This window comes from Pan paniscus, chromosome 12, assembly GCF_029289425.2.
Source record: "Pan paniscus chromosome 12, NHGRI_mPanPan1-v2.0_pri, whole genome shotgun sequence".
Classification (NCBI taxonomy): domain Eukaryota; kingdom Metazoa; phylum Chordata; class Mammalia; order Primates; family Hominidae; genus Pan; species Pan paniscus.
Window position 1 is genome coordinate 2,757,546 of NC_073261.2, and position 24,621 is coordinate 2,782,166.

The following is a 24,621-nucleotide window of genomic DNA, read 5'->3' on the forward strand; positions in this document are numbered from 1 at the left end:
TGAAAATATCTACACCGCCATCTCCATAACATGGAACTATCTACACCGCCATCTGGTTAAAAATGGAAATATCTACACCACTATCTGTATAAACATGGAGATATCTACACTGCCATCTGTATACAGATGAGACTTTCTGCACCGTCAGCTGTATAAACATGGAAATATCAACACCACTATCTCTATAAACATGGAAATACCAACACCGCTATCTGTATAAACATGGAAATATCTACACCGCTATCTGTATAAACATGGAAATATCTACACCACTATCTCTATAAACATAGAAATACCTACACCGCCATCTCTATAAACATGGAATTATCTACACCGATATCTCTATAAACATAGAAATATCTACACTGCCACCTCTATAAACATGGAAATGTCTTCACCGCCATCTGCATGAACATGGAAATATCTACACGGCTCTCTCTATAAATATGGAAATATTTAAACCGCCATCTGTATAAACGTTGAAATATCTACACAGTCATCTGTATAAACATGGAAATATCTACACCGCAGTCTGTATAAACATGGAAATATCTACACCGCTATCTGTATAAACTTGGAAATATCTACACTGCCATCTGTATAAACATTGAAATATCTCCACCGCTATCTGTATAAACATGGAAATATCTCCACCGCTATCTGTACAAACATGGAAATACCTACACCGCTATCTGTATAAACATGGAAATATCGGCACCGCCATCTGCATAAACATGGAAATATCTACACCGCCATCTGTATAAACATGGAAATATCTACACTGCCATATGTATAAACATGGAAATGTCTACAAAGCCATCTCTATAAACATGGAAATATCTACACTGCTATCTGTATGAACGTGGAAATAGCCACACCAATATCTGTATAAACATGGAAATATCTACAACGCCATCTGTATAAACATGGAAATATCTACAAAGCCATCTCTATAAACATGGAAATATCTACACTGCTATCTGAATGAACGTGGAAATAGCCACACTGCTATCTGCATAAACATGGAAATATCTACAACGCCATCTGCAAATACATGAAAATATCTACACAGTCATCAGTATAAATAGGGAAATATCTACACCTTCGTCTGTATAAACATGGAAATATCTGCAAAGACATCTGCATAAACATGGAAATATCTACACCGCTATCACTATAAACATGGAAATACCTGCACCACAATCTGTATAAACATGGAAATATCTACCACCCTAACTGTATAAACAAGGAAATATCTACACCAAAATCTGTATAAACATGGAAAATCTACATCGCTATCAGCATATTCATGGAAATACCTCCACCGCTATCTCTATAAACATGGAAATATCTACAACGCTATCTTTATAAACATGGAAATATCTACACCGTTATCTGTATAAACATGGAAATATCTACAACACTATCTGTGAAAACATGGAAATATCTACACAGCTATCTGTGTAAACATGGAAATTTGTAACCCGCTATCTGTGTAAAGATGGAAATATGTACGCCGCAATCTGTGAAAATTTGGAAATATCTACACCGCTATCTCTGTAAACATGGAATTATCTACACCGCTATCTGTGTAAATGTGGAAATATCTACACTGCTATCTTTATAAACATGGAAATATCTACAGCACGATCTGTATAAGCATGGAAATATCTACACCGCTATCTGTATGAACATGGAAATATCTATACTGCTATCTGTATAAACACGGAAATATCTACACCGCTATCTGTATAAATATGGAAATATCTACAACGCCATCTCTATAAACATGGAAATATCTACACCGCAGTCTGTATAAACATGGAAATATCTACACCGCTATCTGTATAAACTTGGAAATATCTACACTGCCATCTGTATAAACATTGAAATATCTCCACCGCTATCTGTATAAACATGGAAATATCTCCACCGCTATCTGTACAAACATGGAAATACCTACACCGCTATCTGTATAAACATGGAAATATCGGCACCGCCATCTGCATAAACATGGAAATATCTACCCCGCCATCTGTATAAACATGGAAATATCTACACTGCCATATGTATAAACATGGAAATATCTACAAAGCCATCTCTATAAACATGGAAATATCTACACTGCTATCTGTATGAACGTGGAAATAGCCACACCGATATCTGTATAAACATGGAAATATCTACAACGCCATCTGTATAAACATGGAAATATCTACAAAGCCATCTCTATAAACATGGAAATATCTACACTGCTATCTGAATGAACGTGGAAATAGCCACACCGCTATCTGTATAAACATGGAAATATCTACAACGCCATCTGCAAATACATGAAAATATCTACTCAGTCATCAGTATAAATAGGGACATATCTACACCTTCGTCTGTATAAACATGGAAATATCTGCAAAGCCATCTGTATAAACATGGAAATATCTACACCGCTATCTCTATAAACATGGAAATACCTACACCACAATCTGTATAAACATGGAAATATCTACCACCCTAACTGTATAAACATGGAAATATCTACAACGAAATCTGTATAAACAGGGAAATATCTACACCACTATCTGTATAAACATGGAAATATCTACATCGCTATCAGTATATTCATGGAAATACCTCCACCGCTATCTCTATAAACATGGAAATATCTACAACGCTATCTTTATAAACATGGAAATATCTACACCGTTATCTGTATAAACATGGAAATATCTACAACACTATCTGTGAAAACATGGAAATATCTACACAGCTGTCTGTGTAAACATGGAAATTTGTAACCCGCTATCTGTGTAAAGATGGAAATATGTACGCCGCAATCTGTGAAAATTTGGAAATATCTACACCGCTATCTCTGTAAACATGGAATTATCTACACCGCTATCTGTATAAATTTGGAAATATCTACACCGCTATCTGTATAAACATGGAAATATCTACAGCACGATCTGTATAAGCATGGAAATATCTACACCGCTATCTGTATGAACATGGAAATACCTATACTGCTATCTGTATAAACACGGAAATATCTACACCGCTATCTGTATAAATATGGAAATATCTACAACGCCATCTCTATAAACATGGAAATGTCTACACCGCTATCTGTATAAACATGGAAATATCTACATGTCTATCTCTATAAACATGGAAATATCTACACCGACATCTGTATAAACGTGGAAATAACTACACAGTCATCTGTATAAACATGGAAATATCTACACCGTTATCTGTATAAACATGGAAATATCTGCACCGCCATCTGCATAAACATGGAAATATCCACACCGCTTTCTCTATAAACATGGAAATGCCTTCACCGCTACCTCTATAAACATGTGAATACCTACACCACAATCTGTATAAACATGGAAATATCTACACCAGTATCTGTATAAACATGGAAATATCTACACCGCTATCTGTATAAACTTGGAAATATATACATCGCTATCTGTATAAACATGGAAATATGTACATCGCTATCTGTATAAACATTGAAATATCTCCACCGCTATCTCTGTAAACATGGAAATATCTACAACGCTATCTTTCTGACCATGGAAATATCTACACCGCTATCTGTATAAACATGGAAATATCTACATTGCTATCTGTATAAACGTGGAAATATCTACACCTCCATCTCTATAAACATGAAAATATCTACACCGCCATCTCCATAAACATGGAACTATCTACACCGCCATCTGGTTAAAAATGGAAATATCTACACCACTATCTGTATAAACATGGAGATATCTACACTGCCATCTGTATACAGATGAGACTTTCTGCACCGTCAGCTGTATAAACATGGAAATATCAACACCACTATCTCTATAAACATGGAAATACCAACACCGCTATCTGTATAAACATGGAAATATCTACACCGCTATCTGTATAAACATGGAAATATCTACACCACTATCTCTATAAACATAGAAATACCTACACCGCCATCTCTATAAACATGGAATTATCTACACCGATATCTCTATAAACATAGAAATATCTACACTGCCACCTCTATAAACATGGAAATGTCTTCACCGCCATCTGCATGAACATGGAAATATCTACACGGCTCTCTCTATAAATATGGAAATATTTAAACCGCCATCTGTATAAACGTTGAAATATCTACACAGTCATCTGTATAAACATGGAAATATCTACACCGCAGTCTGTATAAACATGGAAATATCTACACCGCTATCTGTATAAACTTGGAAATATCTACACTGCCATCTGTATAAACATTGAAATATCTCCACCGCTATCTGTATAAACATGGAAATATCTCCACCGCTATCTGTACAAACATGGAAATACCTACACCGCTATCTGTATAAACATGGAAATATCGGCACCGCCATCTGCATAAACATGGAAATATCTACCCCGCCATCTGTATAAACATGGAAATATCTACACTGCCATATGTATAAACATGGAAATGTCTACAAAGCCATCTCTATAAACATGGAAATATCTACACTGCTATCTGTATGAACGTGGAAATAGCCACACCAATATCTGTATAAACATGGAAATATCTACAACGCCATCTGTATAAACATGGAAATATCTACAAAGCCATCTCTATAAACATGGAAATATCTACACTGCTATCTGAATGAACGTGGAAATAGCCACACTGCTATCTGCATAAACATGGAAATATCTACAACGCCATCTGCAAATACATGAAAATATCTACACAGTCATCAGTATAAATAGGGAAATATCTACACCTTCGTCTGTATAAACATGGAAATATCTGCAAAGACATCTGCATAAACATGGAAATATCTACACCGCTATCACTATAAACATGGAAATACCTGCACCACAATCTGTATAAACATGGAAATATCTACCACCCTAACTGTATAAACAAGGAAATATCTACACCAAAATCTGTATAAACATGGAAAATCTACATCGCTATCAGCATATTCATGGAAATACCTCCACCGCTATCTCTATAAACATGGAAATATCTACAACGCTATCTTTATAAACATGGAAATATCTACACCGTTATCTGTATAAACATGGAAATATCTACAACACTATCTGTGAAAACATGGAAATATCTACACAGCTATCTGTGTAAACATGGAAATTTGTAACCCGCTATCTGTGTAAAGATGGAAATATGTACGCCGCAATCTGTGAAAATTTGGAAATATCTACACCGCTATCTCTGTAAACATGGAATTATCTACACCGCTATCTGTGTAAATGTGGAAATATCTACACTGCTATCTTTATAAACATGGAAATATCTACAGCACGATCTGTATAAGCATGGAAATATCTACATCGCTATCTGTATGAACATGGAAATATCTATACTGCTATCTGTATAAACACGGAAATATCTACACCGCTATCTGTATAAATATGGAAATATCTACAACGCCATCTCTATAAACATGGAAATATCTACACCGCAGTCTGTATAAACATGGAAATATCTACACCGCTATCTGTATAAACTTGGAAATATCTACACTGCCATCTGTATAAACATTGAAATATCTCCACCGCTATCTGTATAAACATGGAAATATCTCCACCGCTATCTGTACAAACATGGAAATACCTACACCGCTATCTGTATAAACATGGAAATATCGGCACCGCCATCTGCATAAACATGGAAATATCTACCCCGCCATCTGTATAAACATGGAAATATCTACACTGCCATATGTATAAACATGGAAATATCTACAAAGCCATCTCTATAAACATGGAAATATCTACACTGCTATCTGTATGAACGTGGAAATAGCCACACCGATATCTGTATAAACATGGAAATATCTACAACGCCATCTGTATAAACATGGAAATATCTACAAAGCCATCTCTATAAACATGGAAATATCTACACTGCTATCTGAATGAACGTGGAAATAGCCACACCGCTATCTGTATAAACATGGAAATATCTACAACGCCATCTGCAAATACATGAAAATATCTACTCAGTCATCAGTATAAATAGGGACATATCTACACCTTCGTCTGTATAAACATGGAAATATCTGCAAAGCCATCTGTATAAACATGGAAATATCTACACCGCTATCTCTATTAACATGGAAATACCTACACCACAATCTGTATAAACATGGAAATATCTACCACCCTAACTGTATAAACATGGAAATATCTACAACGAAATCTGTATAAACAGGGAAATATCTACACCACTATCTGTATAAACATGGAAATATCTACATCGCTATCAGTATATTCATGGAAATACCTCCACCGCTATCTCTATAAACATGGAAATATCTACAACGCTATCTTTATAAACATGGAAATATCTACACCGTTATCTGTATAAACATGGAAATATCTACAACACTATCTGTGAAAACATGGAAATATCTACACAGCTGTCTGTGTAAACATGGAAATTTGTAACCCGCTATCTGTGTAAAGATGGAAATATGTACGCCGCAATCTGTGAAAATTTGGAAATATCTACACCGCTATCTCTGTAAACATGGAATTATCTACACCGCTATCTGTATAAATTTGGAAATATCTACACCGCTATCTGTATAAACATGGAAATATCTACAGCACGATCTGTATAAGCATGGAAATATCTACACCGCTATCTGTATGAACATGGAAATACTTATACTGCTATCTGTATAAACACGGAAATATCTACACCGCTATCTGTATAAATATGGAAATATCTACAACGCCATCTCTATAAACATGGAAATGTCTACACCGCTATCTGTATAAACATGGAAATATCTACATGTCTATCTCTATAAACATGGAAATATCTACACCGACATCTGTATAAACGTGGAAATAACTACACAGTCATCTGTATAAACATGGAAATATCTACACCGTTATCTGTATAAACATGGAAATATCTGCACCGCCATCTGCATAAACATGGAAATATCCACACCGCTTTCTCTATAAACATGGAAATGCCTTCACCGCTACCTCTATAAACATGTGAATACCTACACCACAATCTGTATAAACATGGAAATATCTACACCAGTATCTGTATAAACATGGAAATATCTACACCGCTATCTGTATAAACTTGGAAATATATACATCGCTATCTGTATAAACATGGAAATATGTACATCGCTATCTGTATAAACATTGAAATATCTCCACCGCTATCTCTGTAAACATGGAAATATCTACAACGCTATCTTTCTGACCATGGAAATATCTACACCGCTATCTGTATAAACATGGAAATATCTACATTGCTATCTGTATAAACGTGGAAATATCTACACCTCCATCTCTATAAACATGAAAATATCTACACCGCCATCTCCATAACATGGAACTATCTACACCGCCATCTGGTTAAAAATGGAAATATCTACACCACTATCTGTATAAACATGGAGATATCTACACTGCCATCTGTATACAGATGAGACTTTCTGCACCGTCAGCTGTATAAACATGGAAATATCAACACCACTATCTCTATAAACATGGAAATACCAACACCGCTATCTGTATAAACATGGAAATATCTACACCGCTATCTGTATAAACATGGAAATATCTACACCACTATCTCTATAAACATAGAAATACCTACACCGCCATCTCTATAAACATGGAATTATCTACACCGATATCTCTATAAACATAGAAATATCTACACTGCCACCTCTATAAACATGGAAATGTCTTCACCGCCATCTGCATGAACATGGAAATATCTACACGGCTCTCTCTATAAATATGGAAATATTTAAACCGCCATCTGTATAAACGTTGAAATATCTACACAGTCATCTGTATAAACATGGAAATATCTACACCGCAGTCTGTATAAACATGGAAATATCTACACCGCTATCTGTATAAACTTGGAAATATCTACACTGCCATCTGTATAAACATTGAAATATCTCCACCGCTATCTGTATAAACATGGAAATATCTCCACCGCTATCTGTACAAACATGGAAATACCTACACCGCTATCTGTATAAACATGGAAATATCGGCACCGCCATCTGCATAAACATGGAAATATCTACCCCGCCATCTGTATAAACATGGAAATATCTACACTGCCATATGTATAAACATGGAAATGTCTACAAAGCCATCTCTATAAACATGGAAATATCTACACTGCTATCTGTATGAACGTGGAAATAGCCACACCAATATCTGTATAAACATGGAAATATCTACAACGCCATCTGTATAAACATGGAAATATCTACAAAGCCATCTCTATAAACATGGAAATATCTACACTGCTATCTGAATGAACGTGGAAATAGCCACACTGCTATCTGCATAAACATGGAAATATCTACAACGCCATCTGCAAATACATGAAAATATCTACACAGTCATCAGTATAAATAGGGAAATATCTACACCTTCGTCTGTATAAACATGGAAATATCTGCAAAGACATCTGCATAAACATGGAAATATCTACACCGCTATCACTATAAACATGGAAATACCTGCACCACAATCTGTATAAACATGGAAATATCTACCACCCTAACTGTATAAACAAGGAAATATCTACACCAAAATCTGTATAAACATGGAAAATCTACATCGCTATCAGCATATTCATGGAAATACCTCCACCGCTATCTCTATAAACATGGAAATATCTACAACGCTATCTTTATAAACATGGAAATATCTACACCGTTATCTGTATAAACATGGAAATATCTACAACACTATCTGTGAAAACATGGAAATATCTACACAGCTATCTGTGTAAACATGGAAATTTGTAACCCGCTATCTGTGTAAAGATGGAAATATGTACGCCGCAATCTGTGAAAATTTGGAAATATCTACACCGCTATCTCTGTAAACATGGAATTATCTACACCGCTATCTGTGTAAATGTGGAAATATCTACACTGCTATCTTTATAAACATGGAAATATCTACAGCACGATCTGTATAAGCATGGAAATATCTACACCGCTATCTGTATGAACATGGAAATATCTATACTGCTATCTGTATAAACACGGAAATATCTACACCACTATCTGTATAAATATGGAAATATCTACAACGCCATCTCTATAAACATGGAAATATCTACACCGCAGTCTGTATAAACATGGAAATATCTACACCGCTATCTGTATAAACTTGGAAATATCTACACTGCCATCTGTATAAACATTGAAATATCTCCACCGCTATCTGTATAAACATGGAAATATCTCCACCGCTATCTGTACAAACATGGAAATACCTACACCGCTATCTGTATAAACATGGAAATATCGGCACCGCCATCTGCATAAACATGGAAATATCTACCCCGCCATCTGTATAAACATGGAAATATCTACACTGCCATATGTATAAACATGGAAATATCTACAAAGCCATCTCTATAAACATGGAAATATCTACACTGCTATCTGTATGAACGTGGAAATAGCCACACCGATATCTGTATAAACATGGAAATATCTACAACGCCATCTGTATAAACATGGAAATATCTACAAAGCCATCTCTATAAACATGGAAATATCTACACTGCTATCTGAATGAACGTGGAAATAGCCATACCGCTATCTGTATAAACATGGAAATATCTACAACGCCATCTGCAAATACATGAAAATATCTACTCAGACATCAGTATAAATAGGGACATATCTACACCTTCGTCTGTATAAACATGGAAATATCTGCAAAGCCATCTGTATAAACATGGAAATATCTACACCGCTATCTCTATAAACATGGAAATACCTACACCACAATCTGTATAAACATGGAAATATCTACCACCCTAACTGTATAAACATGGAAATATCTACAACGAAATCTGTATAAACAGGGAAATATCTACACCACTATCTGTATAAACATGGAAATATCTACATCGCTATCAGTATATTCATGGAAATACCTCCACCGCTATCTCTATAAACATGGAAATATCTACAACGCTATCTTTATAAACATGGAAATATCTACACCGTTATCTGTATAAACATGGAAATATCTACAACACTATCTGTGAAAACATGGAAATATCTACACAGCTGTCTGTGTAAACATGGAAATTTGTAACCCGCTATCTGTGTAAAGATGGAAATATGTACGCCGCAATCTGTGAAAATTTGGAAATATCTACACCGCTATCTCTGTAAACATGGAATTATCTACACCGCTATCTGTATAAATTTGGAAATATCTACACCGCTATCTGTATAAACATGGAAATATCTACAGCACGATCTGTATAAGCATGGAAATATCTACACCGCTATCTGTATGAACATGGAAATACCTATACTGCTATCTGTATAAACACGGAAATATCTACACCGCTATCTGTATAAATATGGAAATATCTACAACGCCATCTCTATAAACATGGAAATGTCTACACCGCTATCTGTATAAACATGGAAATATCTACATGTCTATCTCTATAAACATGGAAATATCTACACCGACATCTGTATAAACGTGGAAATAACTACACAGTCATCTGTATAAACATGGAAATATCTACACCGTTATCTGTATAAACATGGAAATATCTGCACCGCCATCTGCATAAACATGGAAATATCCACACCGCTTTCTCTATAAACATGGAAATGCCTTCACCGCTACCTCTATAAACATGTGAATACCTACACCACAATCTGTATAAACATGGAAATATCTACACCAGTATCTGTATAAACATGGAAATATCTACACCGCTATCTGTATAAACTTGGAAATATATACATCGCTATCTGTATAAACATGGAAATATGTACATCGCTATCTGTATAAACATTGAAATATCTCCACCGCTATCTCTGTAAACATGGAAATATCTACAACGCTATCTTTCTGACCATGGAAATATCTACACCGCTATCTGTATAAACATGGAAATATCTACATTGCTATCTGTATAAACGTGGAAATATCTACACCTCCATCTCTATAAACATGAAAATATCTACACCGCCATCTCCATAACATGGAACTATCTACACCGCCATCTGGTTAAAAATGGAAATATCTACACCACTATCTGTATAAACATGGAGATATCTACACTGCCATCTGTATACAGATGAGACTTTCTGCACCGTCAGCTGTATAAACATGGAAATATCAACACCACTATCTCTATAAACATGGAAATACCAACACCGCTATCTGTATAAACATGGAAATATCTACACCGCTATCTGTATAAACATGGAAATATCTACACCACTATCTCTATAAACATAGAAATACCTACACCGCCATCTCTATAAACATGGAATTATCTACACCGATATCTCTATAAACATAGAAATATCTACACTGCCACCTCTATAAACATGGAAATGTCTTCACCGCCATCTGCATGAACATGGAAATATCTACACGGCTCTCTCTATAAATATGGAAATATTTAAACCGCCATCTGTATAAACGTTGAAATATCTACACAGTCATCTGTATAAACATGGAAATATCTACACCGCAGTCTGTATAAACATGGAAATATCTACACCGCTATCTGTATAAACTTGGAAATATCTACACTGCCATCTGTATAAACATTGAAATATCTCCACCGCTATCTGTATAAACATGGAAATATCTCCACCGCTATCTGTACAAACATGGAAATACCTACACCGCTATCTGTATAAACATGGAAATATCGGCACCGCCATCTGCATAAACATGGAAATATCTACCCCGCCATCTGTATAAACATGGAAATATCTACACTGCCATATGTATAAACATGGAAATGTCTACAAAGCCATCTCTATAAACATGGAAATATCTACACTGCTATCTGTATGAACGTGGAAATAGCCACACCAATATCTGTATAAACATGGAAATATCTACAACGCCATCTGTATAAACATGGAAATATCTACAAAGCCATCTCTATAAACATGGAAATATCTACACTGCTATCTGAATGAACGTGGAAATAGCCACACTGCTATCTGCATAAACATGGAAATATCTACAACGCCATCTGCAAATACATGAAAATATCTACACAGTCATCAGTATAAATAGGGAAATATCTACACCTTCGTCTGTATAAACATGGAAATATCTGCAAAGACATCTGCATAAACATGGAAATATCTACACCGCTATCACTATAAACATGGAAATACCTGCACCACAATCTGTATAAACATGGAAATATCTACCACCCTAACTGTATAAACAAGGAAATATCTACACCAAAATCTGTATAAACATGGAAAATCTACATCGCTATCAGCATATTCATGGAAATACCTCCACCGCTATCTCTATAAACATGGAAATATCTACAACGCTATCTTTATAAACATGGAAATATCTACACCGTTATCTGTATAAACATGGAAATATCTACAACACTATCTGTGAAAACATGGAAATATCTACACAGCTATCTGTGTAAACATGGAAATTTGTAACCCGCTATCTGTGTAAAGATGGAAATATGTACGCCGCAATCTGTGAAAATTTGGAAATATCTACACCGCTATCTCTGTAAACATGGAATTATCTACACCGCTATCTGTGTAAATGTGGAAATATCTACACTGCTATCTTTATAAACATGGAAATATCTACAGCACGATCTGTATAAGCATGGAAATATCTACACCGCTATCTGTATGAACATGGAAATATCTATACTGCTATCTGTATAAACACGGAAATATCTACACCGCTATCTGTATAAATATGGAAATATCTACAACGCCATCTCTATAAACATGGAAATATCTACACCGCAGTCTGTATAAACATGGAAATATCTACACCGCTATCTGTATAAACTTGGAAATATCTACACTGCCATCTGTATAAACATTGAAATATCTCCACCGCTATCTGTATAAACATGGAAATATCTCCACCGCTATCTGTACAAACATGGAAATACCTACACCGCTATCTGTATAAACATGGAAATATCGGCACCGCCATCTGCATAAACATGGAAATATCTACCCCGCCATCTGTATAAACATGGAAATATCTACACTGCCATATGTATAAACATGGAAATATCTACAAAGCCATCTCTATAAACATGGAAATATCTACACTGCTATCTGTATGAACGTGGAAATAGCCACACCGATATCTGTATAAACATGGAAATATCTACAACGCCATCTGTATAAACATGGAAATATCTACAAAGCCATCTCTATAAACATGGAAATATCTACACTGCTATCTGAATGAACGTGGAAATAGCCACACCGCTATCTGTATAAACATGGAAATATCTACAACGCCATCTGCAAATACATGAAAATATCTACTCAGTCATCAGTATAAATAGGGACATATCTACACCTTCGTCTGTATAAACATGGAAATATCTGCAAAGCCATCTGTATAAACATGGAAATATCTACACCGCTATCTCTATAAACATGGAAATACCTACACCACAATCTGTATAAACATGGAAATATCTACCACCCTAACTGTATAAACATGGAAATATCTACAACGAAATCTGTATAAACAGGGAAATATCTACACCCTATCTGTATAAACATGGAAATATCTACATCGCTATCAGTATATTCATGGAAATACCTCCACCGCTATCTCTATAAACATGGAAATATCTACAACGCTATCTTTATAAACATGGAAATATCTACACCGTTATCTGTATAAACATGGAAATATCTACAACACTATCTGTGAAAACTTGGAAATATCTACACAGCTGTCTGTGTAAACATGGAAATTTGTAACCCGCTATCTGTGTAAAGATGGAAATATGTACGCCGCAATCTGTGAAAATTTGGAAATATCTACACCGCTATCTCTGTAAACATGGAATTATCTACACCGCTATCTGTATAAATTTGGAAATATCTACACCGCTATCTGTATAAACATGGAAATATCTACAGCACGATCTGTATAAGCATGGAAATATCTACACCGCTATCTGTATGAACATGGAAATACCTATACTGCTATCTGTATAAACACGGAAATATCTACACCGCTATCTGTACAAATATGGAAATATCTACAACGCCATCTCTATAAACATGGAAATGTCTACACCGCTATCTGTATAAACATGGAAATATCTACATGTCTATCTCTATAAACATGGAAATATTTACACCGACATCTGTATAAACGTGGAAATAACTACACAGTCATCTGTATAAACATGGAAATATCTACACCGTTATCTGTATAAACATGGAAATATCTGCACCGCCATCTGCATAAACATGGAAATATCCACACCGCTTTCTCTATAAACATGGAAATGCCTTCACCGCTACCTCTATAAACATGTGAATACCTACACCACAATCTGTATAAACATGGAAATATCTACACCAGTATCTGTATAAACATGGAAATATCTACACCGCTATCTGTATAAACTTGGAAATATATACATCGCTATATGTATAAACATGGAAATATGTACATCGCTATCTGTATAAACATTGAAATATCTCCACCGCTATCTCTGTAAACATGGAAATATCTACAACGCTATCTTTCTGACCATGGAAATATCTACACCGCTATCTGTATAAACATGGAAATATCTACATTGCTATCTGTATAAACGTGGAAATATCTACACCTCCATCTCTATAAACATGAAAATATCTACACCGCCATCTCCATAAACATGGAACTATCTACACCGCCATCTGGTTAAAAATGGAAATATCTACACCACTATCTGTATAAACATGGAGATATCTACACTGCCATCTGTATACAGATGAGACTTTCTACACCGTCAGCTGTATAAACATGGAAATATCAACACCACTATCTCTATAAACATGGAAATACCAACACCGCTATCTGTATAAACATGGAAATATCTACACCGCTATCTGTATAAACATGGAAATATCTACACCACTATCTCTATAAACATAGAAATACCTACACCGCCATCTCTATAAACATGGAATTATCTACACCGATATCTCTATAAACATAGAAATATCTACACTGCCACCTCTATAAACATGGAAATGTCTTCACCGCCATCTGCATGAACATGGAAATATCTACACGGCTCTCTCTATAAATATGGAAATATTTAAACCGCCATCTGTATAAACGTTGAAATATCTACACAGTCATCTGTATAAACATGGAAATATCTACACCGCAGTCTGTATAAACATGGAAATATCTACACCGCTATCTGTATAAACTTGGAAATATCTACACTGCCATCTGTATAAACATTGAAATATCTCCACCGCTATCTGTATAAACATGGAAATATCTCCACCGCTATCTGTACAAACATGGAAATACCTACACCGCTATCTGTATAAACATGGAAATATCGGCACCGCCATCTGCATAAACATGGAAATATCTACCCCGCCATCTGTATAAACATGGAAATATCTACACTGCCATATGTATAAACATGGAAATGTCTACAAAGCCATCTTTACAAACATGGAAATATCTACACTGCTATCTGTATGAACGTGGAAATAGCAACACCAATATCTGTATAAACATGGAAATATCTACAACGCCATCTGTATAAACATGGAAATATCTACAAAGCCATCTCTATAAACATGGAAATATCTACACTGCTATCTGAATGAACGTGGAAATAGCCACACTGCTATCTGCATAAACATGGAAATATCTACAACGCCATCTGCAAATACATGAAAATATCTACACAGTCATCAGTATAAATAGGGAAATATCTACACCTTCGTCTGTATAAACATGGAAATATCTGCAAAGACATCTGCATAAACATGGAAATATCTACACCGCTATCACTATAAACATGGAAATACCTGCACCACAATCTGTATAAACATGGAAATATCTACCACCCTAACTGTATAAACAAGGAAATATCTACACCAAAATCTGTATAAACATGGAAATATCTACATCGCTATCAGCATATTCATGGAAATACCTCCACCGCTATCTCTATAAACATGGAAATATCTACAACGCTATCTTTATAAACATGGAAATATCTACACCGTTATCTGTATAAACATGGAAATATCTACAACACTATCTGTGAAAACATGGAAATATCTACACAGCTATCTGTGTAAACATGGAAATTTGTATCCCGCTATCTGTGTAAAGATGGAAATATGTACGCCGCAATCTGTGAAAATTTGGAAATATCTACACCGCTATCTCTGTAAACATGGAATTATCTACACTGCTATCTGTGTAAATGTGGAAATATCTACACTGCTATCTTTATAAACATGGAAATATCTACAGCACGATCTGTATAAGCATGGATATATCTACACCGCTATCTGTATGAACAATGAAATATCTATACTGCTATCTGTATAAACACGGAAATATCTACACCGCTATCTGTATAAATATGGAAATATCTACAACGCCATCTCTATAAACATGGAAATGTCTACACCGCTATCTGTATAAACATGGAAATATCTACATGGCTATCTCTATAAACATGGAAATATCTACACCGACATCTGTATAAACGTGGAAATAACTACACAGTCATCTGTATAAACATGGAAATATCTACACCGTTATCTGTATAAACATGGAAATATCTGCACCGCCATCTGCATAAACATGGAAATATCCACACCGCTTTCTCTATAAACATGGAAATGCCTTCACCGCTACCTCTATAAACATGGAAATACCTACACCACAATCTGTATAAACATGGAAATAGCTACACCAGTATCTGTATAAACATGGAAATATCTACACCGCTATCTGTATAAACTTGGAAATATATACATCGATATCTGTATAAACATGGAAATATGTACATCGCTATCTGTATAAATATTGAAATATCTCCACCGCTATCTCTGTAAACATGGAAATATCTACACCGCTATCTTTCTGAACATGGAAATATCTACACCGCTATCTGCATAAACATGGAAATATCTACATTGCTATCTGTATAAACGTGGAAATATCTACACCGCCATCTCTATAAGCATGAAAATATCTACACCGCCATCTCCATAAACATGGAACTATCTACACCGCCGTCTGGTTAAAAATGGAAATATCTACACCACTATCTGTATAAACATGGAAATATCTACACTGCCATCGGTATACAGATGAAATTTTCTACACCGTCAGCTGTATAAACTTGGAAATATCTACACCACTGTCTCCATAAACATGGAAATACCAACACCGCTATCTGTATAAACATGGAAATATCTACACCGCTATCTGTATAAACATGGAAATATCTACACCACTATCTCTATAAACATGGAAATACCTACACCGCCATCTCTATAAACATGGAATTATCTACACCGATATCTCTATAAACATAGAAATATCTACACTGCCACCTCTATAAACATGGAAATGCCTTCACCGCCATCTGCATGAACATGGAAATATCTACACGGCTATCTCTATAAATATGGAAATATTAAACCGCCATCTGTATAAACGTTGAAATATCTACACAGTCATCTGTATAAACATGGAAATATCTACACCGCAGTCTGTATAAACATGGAAATATCTACACCGCTATCTGTATAAACTTGGAAATATCTACACTGCCATCTGTATAAACATTGAAATATCTCCACCGCTATCTGTATAAACATGGAAATATCTACACCGCTATCTGTACAAACATGGAAATACCTACACCGCTATCTGTATAAACATGGAAATATCGGCACCGCCATCTGCATAAACATGGAAATATCTACACCGCCATCTGTATAAACATGGAAATATCTACACTGCCATATGTATAAACATGGAAATATCTACAAAGCCATCTCTATAAACATGGAAATATCTACACTGCTATCTGTATGAACGTGGAAATAGCCACACCGATATCTGTATAAACATGGAAATATCTACAACGCCATCTGTATAAACATGGAAATATCTACAAAGCCATCTCTATAAACATGGAAATACCTACACTGCTATCTGAATGAACGTGGAAATAGCCACACCGCTATCTGTATAAACATGGAAATATCTACAACGCCATCTGCAAATACATGAAAATATCTACTCAGTCATCAGTATAAATAGGGAAATATCTACACCTTCTTCTGTATAAACATGGAAATATCTGCAAAGCCATCTGTATAAACATGGAAATATCTACACCGCTATCTCTATAAACATGGAAATACCTACACCACAATCTGTATAAACATGGAAATATCTACCACCCTAACTGTATAAACATGGAAATATCTACAACGAAATCTGTATAAACAGGGAAATATCTACACCACTATCTGTATAAACATGGAAATATCTACATCGCTATCAGTATATTCATGGAAATACCTCCACCGCTATCTCTATAAACATGGAACTATCTACAACGCTATCTTTATAAACATGGAAATATCTACACCGTTATCTGTATAAACATGGAAATATCTACAACACTATCTGTGAAAACATGGAAATATCTACACAGCTGTCCGTGTAAACATGGAAATTTGTAACCCGCTATCTGTGTAAAGATGGAAATATGTACGCCGCAATCTGTGAAAATTTGGAAATATCTACACAGCTATCTCTGTAAACATGGAATTATCTACACCGCTATCTGTATAAATTTGGAAATATCTACACCGCTATCTGTATAAACATGGAAATATCTACAGCACGATCTGTATAAGCATGGAAATATCTACACCGCTATCTGTATGAACATGGAAATATCTATACTGCTATCTGTATAAACACGGAAATATCTACACCGCTATCTGTATAAATATGGAAATATCTACAACGCCATCTCTATAAACATGGAAATGTCTACACCGCTATCTGTATAAACATGGAAATATCTACATGTCTATCTCTATAAACATGGAAATATCTACACCGACATCTGTATAAACGTGGAAATAACTACACAGTCATCTGTATAAACATGGAAATATCTACACCGTTATCTGTATAAACATGGAAATATCTGCACCGCCATCTGCATAAACATGGAAATATCCACACCGCTTTCTCTATAAACATGGAAATGCCTTCACCGCTACCTCTATAAACATGTGAATACCTACACCACAATCTGTATAAACATGGAAATATCTACACCAGTATCTGTATAAACATGGAAATATCTACACCGCTATCTGTATAAACTTGGAAATATATACATCGCTATCTGTATAAACATGGAAATATGTACATCGCTATCTGTATAAACATGGAAATATGTACATCGCTATCTGTATAAACATTGAAATATCTCCACCGCTATCTCTGTAAACATGGAAATATCTACAACGCTATCTTTCTGACCATGGAAATATCTACACCGCTATCTGTATAAACATGGAAATATCTACATTGCTATCTGTATAAACGTGGAAATATCTACACCTCCATCTCTATAAACATGAAAATATCAACACCGCCATCTCCATAAAGATGGAACTATCTACACCGCCATCTGGTTAAAAATGGAAATATCTACACCACTATCTGTATAAACATGGAGATATCTACACTGCCATCTGTATACAGATGAGACTTTCTACACCGTCAGCTGTATAAACATGGAAATATCAACACCACTATCTCTATAAACATGGAAATACCAACACCGCTATCTGTATAAACATGGAAATATCTACACCGCTATCTGTATAAACATGGAAATATCTACACCACTATCTCTATAAACATAGAAATACCTACACCGCCATCTCTATAAACATGGAATTATCTACACCGATATCTCTATAAACATAGAAATATCTACACTGCCACCTCTATAAACATGGAAATGTCTTCACCGCCATCTGCATGAACATGGAAATATCTACACGGCTCTCTCTATAAATATGGAAATATTTAAACCGCCATCTGTATAAACGTTGAAATATCTACACAGTCATCTGTATAAACATGGAAATATCTACACCGCAGTCTGTATAAACATGGAAATATCTACACCGCTATCTGTATAAACTTGGAAATATCTACACTGCCCTCTGTATAAACATTGAAATATCTCCACCGCTATCTGTATAAACATGGAAATATCTCCACCGCTATCTGTACAAACATGGAAATACCTACACCGCTATCTGTATAAACATGAAAATATCGGCACCGCCATCTGCATAAACATGGAAATATCTACCACGCCATCTGTATAAACATGGAAATATCTACACTGCCATATGTATAAACATGGAAATATCTACAAAGCCATCTCTATAAACATGGAAATATCTACACTGCTATCTGTATGAACGTGGAAATAGCCACACCGATATCTGTATAAACATGGAAATATCTACAACGCCATCAGTATAAACATGGAAATATCTACAAAGCCATCTCTATAAACATGGAAATATCTACACTGCTATCTGAATGAACGTGGAAATAGCCACACTGCTATCTGCATAAACATGGAAATATCTACAACGCCATCTGCAAAAACATGAAAATATCTACACAGTCATCAGTATAAATAGGGAAATACCTACACCTTCGTCTGTATAAACATGGAAATATCTGCAAAGACATCTGTATAAACATGGAAATATCTACACCGCTATCACTATAAACATGGAAATACCTGCACCACAATCTGTATAAACATGGAAATATCTACCACCCTAACTGTATAAACAAGGAAATATCTACACCAAAATCTGTATAAACATGGAAATATCTACATCGCTATCAGCATATTCATGGAAATACCTCCACCGCTATCTCTATAAACATGGAAATATCTACAACGCTATCTTTATAAACATGGAAATATCTACACCGTTATCTGTATAAACATGGAAATATCTACAACACTATCTGTGAAAACATGGAAATATCTACACAGCTATCTGTGTAAACATGGAAATTTGTAACCCGCTATCTGTGTAAAGATGGAAATATGTACGCCGCAATCTGTGAAAATTTGGAAATATCTACACCGCTATCTCTGTAAACATGGAATTATCTACACCGCTATCTGTGTAAATGTGGAAATATCTACACTGCTATCTTTATAAACATGGAAATATCTACAGCACGATCTGTATAAGCATGGATATATCTACACCGCTATCTGTATGAACAATGAAATATCTATACTGCTATCTGCATAAACACGGAAATATCTACACCGCTATCTGTATAAATATGGAAATATCTACAACGCCATCTCTATAAACATTGAAATGTCTACACCGCTATCTGTATAAACATGGAAATATCTACATGGCTATCTCTATAAACATGGAAATATCTACACCGACATCTGTATAAACGTGGAAATAACTACACAGTCATCTGTATAAACATGGAAATATCTACACCGTAATCTGTATAAACATGGAAATATCTGCACCGCCATCTGCATAAACATGGAAATATCCACACCGCTTTCTCTATAAACATGGAAATGCCTTCACCGCTACCTCTATAAACATGGAAATACCTACACCACAATCTGCATAAACATGGAAATAGCTACACCAGTATCTGTATAAACATGGAAATATCTACACCGCTATCTGTATAAACTTGGAAATATATACATCGATATCAGTATAAACATGGAAATATGTACATCGCTATCTGTATAAACATTGAAATATCTCCACCGCTATCTCTGTAAACATGGAAATATCTACACCGCTATCTTTCTGAACATGGAAATATCTACACCGCTATCTGCATAAACATGGAAATATCTACATTGCTATCTGTATAAACGTGGAAATATCTACACCGCCATCTCTATAAGCATGAAAATATCTACACCGCCATCTCCATAAACATGGAACTATCTACACCGCCGTCTGGTTAAAAATGGAAATATCTACACCACTATCTGTATAAACATGGAAATATCTACACTGACATCTGTATACAGATGAAACTTTCTACACCGTCAGCTGTATAAACTTGGAAATATCTACACCACTGTCTCCATAAACATGGAAATACCAACACCGCTATCTGTATAAACATGGAAATATCTACACCGCTATCTGTATAAACATGTAAATATCTACACCACTATCTCTATAAACATGGAAATACCTACACCGCCATCTCTATAAACATGGAATTATCTACACCGATATCTCTATAAACATAGAAATATCTACACTGCCAACTCTATAAACATGGAAATGTCTTCACCGCCATCTGCATGAACATGGAAATATCTACACGGCTATCTCTATAAATATGGAAATATTAAACCGTCATCTGTATAAACGTTGAAATATCTACACAGTCATCTGTATAAACATGGAAATATCTACACCGCAGTCTGTATAAACATGGAAATATCTTCACCGCTATCTGTATAAACTTGGAAATATCTACACTGCCATTTGTATAAACATTGAAATATCTCCACAGCTATCTGTATAAACATGGAAATATCTCCACCGCTATCTGTACAAACATGGAAATACCTACACCGCTATCTGTATAAACATGGAAATATCGACACCGCCATCTGTATAAACATGGAAATATCTACACTGCCATATGTATAAACATGGAAATATCTACAAAGCCATCTCTATAAACATAGAAATTTCTACACTGCTATCTGTATGAACGTGGAAATAGCCACACCGATATCTGTATAAACATGGAAATATCTACAACGCCATCTGTATAAACATGGAAATATCTACAACGCCATGTGCAAATACATGAATATATCTACACAGTCATCAGTATAAATAGGGAAATATCTACACATTCGTCTCTATAAACATGGAAATATCTGCAAAGCCATCTGTATAAACATGGAAATATCTACACCGCTATCTCTATAAACATGGAAATACCTACACCACAATCTGTATAAACATGGAAATATCTACCACCCTAATTGTATAAACATGGAAATATCTACACCAAAATCTGTATAAACAGGGAAATATCTACACCACTATCTGTATAAACATGGAAATATCTACATCGCTATCAGTATATTCATGGAAATACCTCCACCGCTATCTCTATAAACATGGAAATATCTACAACGCTATCTTTATAAACATGGAAATATCTACACCGTTTTCAGTATAAACATGGAAATATCTACAACACCATCTGTGAAAACATGGAAATATCTACACAGCTGTCTGTGTAAACATGGAAATTTGTTACCCGCTATCTGTGTAAAGATGGAAATATGTACGCCGCAATCTGTGAAAATTTGGAAATATCTACACCGCTATCTCTGTAAACATGGAAATATCTACACCGCTATCTGTATAAATGTGGAAATATCTACACCGCTATCTGTATAAACATGGAAATATCTACAGCACGATCTGTATAAGCATGGAAATATCTACACCGCTATCTGTATGAACATGGAAATATCTATACTGCTATCTGTATAAACACGGAAATATCTACACCGCTATCTGTATAAATATGGAAATATCTACAACGCCATCTCTATAAACATGGAAATGTCTACACCATTGTCTGTATAAACATGGAAATATTTACATGGCTATCTCTATAAACATGGAAATATCTACACCGACATCTGTATAAACGTGGAAATAACTACACAGTCATCTGTATAGACATGGAAATATCTACACCGTATCTGTATAAACATGGAAATATCTGCACCGCCATCTGCATAAACATGGAAATATCCACACCGCTTTCTCTATAAACATGGAAATGCCTTCACCGCTACCTCTATAAACATGTGAATACCTACACCACAATCTGTATAAACATGGAAATATCTACACCAGTATCTGTATAAACATGGAAATATCTACACCGCTATCTGTATAAACTTGGAAATATATACATCGCTATCTGTATAAACATGGAAATATGTACATCGCTATCTGTATAAACATTGAAATATCTCCACCGCTATCTCTGTAAACATGGAAATATCTACAACGCTATCTTTCTGACCATGGAAATATCTACACCGCTATCTGTATAAACATGGAAATATCTACATTGCTATCTGTATAAACGTGGAAATATCTACACCTCCATCTCTATAAACATGAAAATATCTACACCGCCATCTCCATAACATGGAACTATCTACACCGCCATCTGGTTAAAAATGGAAATATCTACACCACTATCTGTATAAACATGGAGATATCTACACTGCCATCTGTATACAGATGAGACTTTCTGCACCGTCAGCTGTATAAACATGGAAATATCAACACCACTATCTCTATAAACATGGAAATACCAACACCGCTATCTGTATAAACATGGAAATATCTACACCGCTATCTGTATAAACATGGAAATATCTACACCACTATCTCTATAAACATAGAAATACCTACACCGCCATCTCTATAAACATGGAATTATCTACACCGATATCTCTATAAACATAGAAATATCTACACTGCCACCTCTATAAACATGGAAATGTCTTCACCGCCATCTGCATGAACATGGAAATATCTACACGGCTCTCTCTATAAATATGGAAATATTTAAACCGCCATCTGT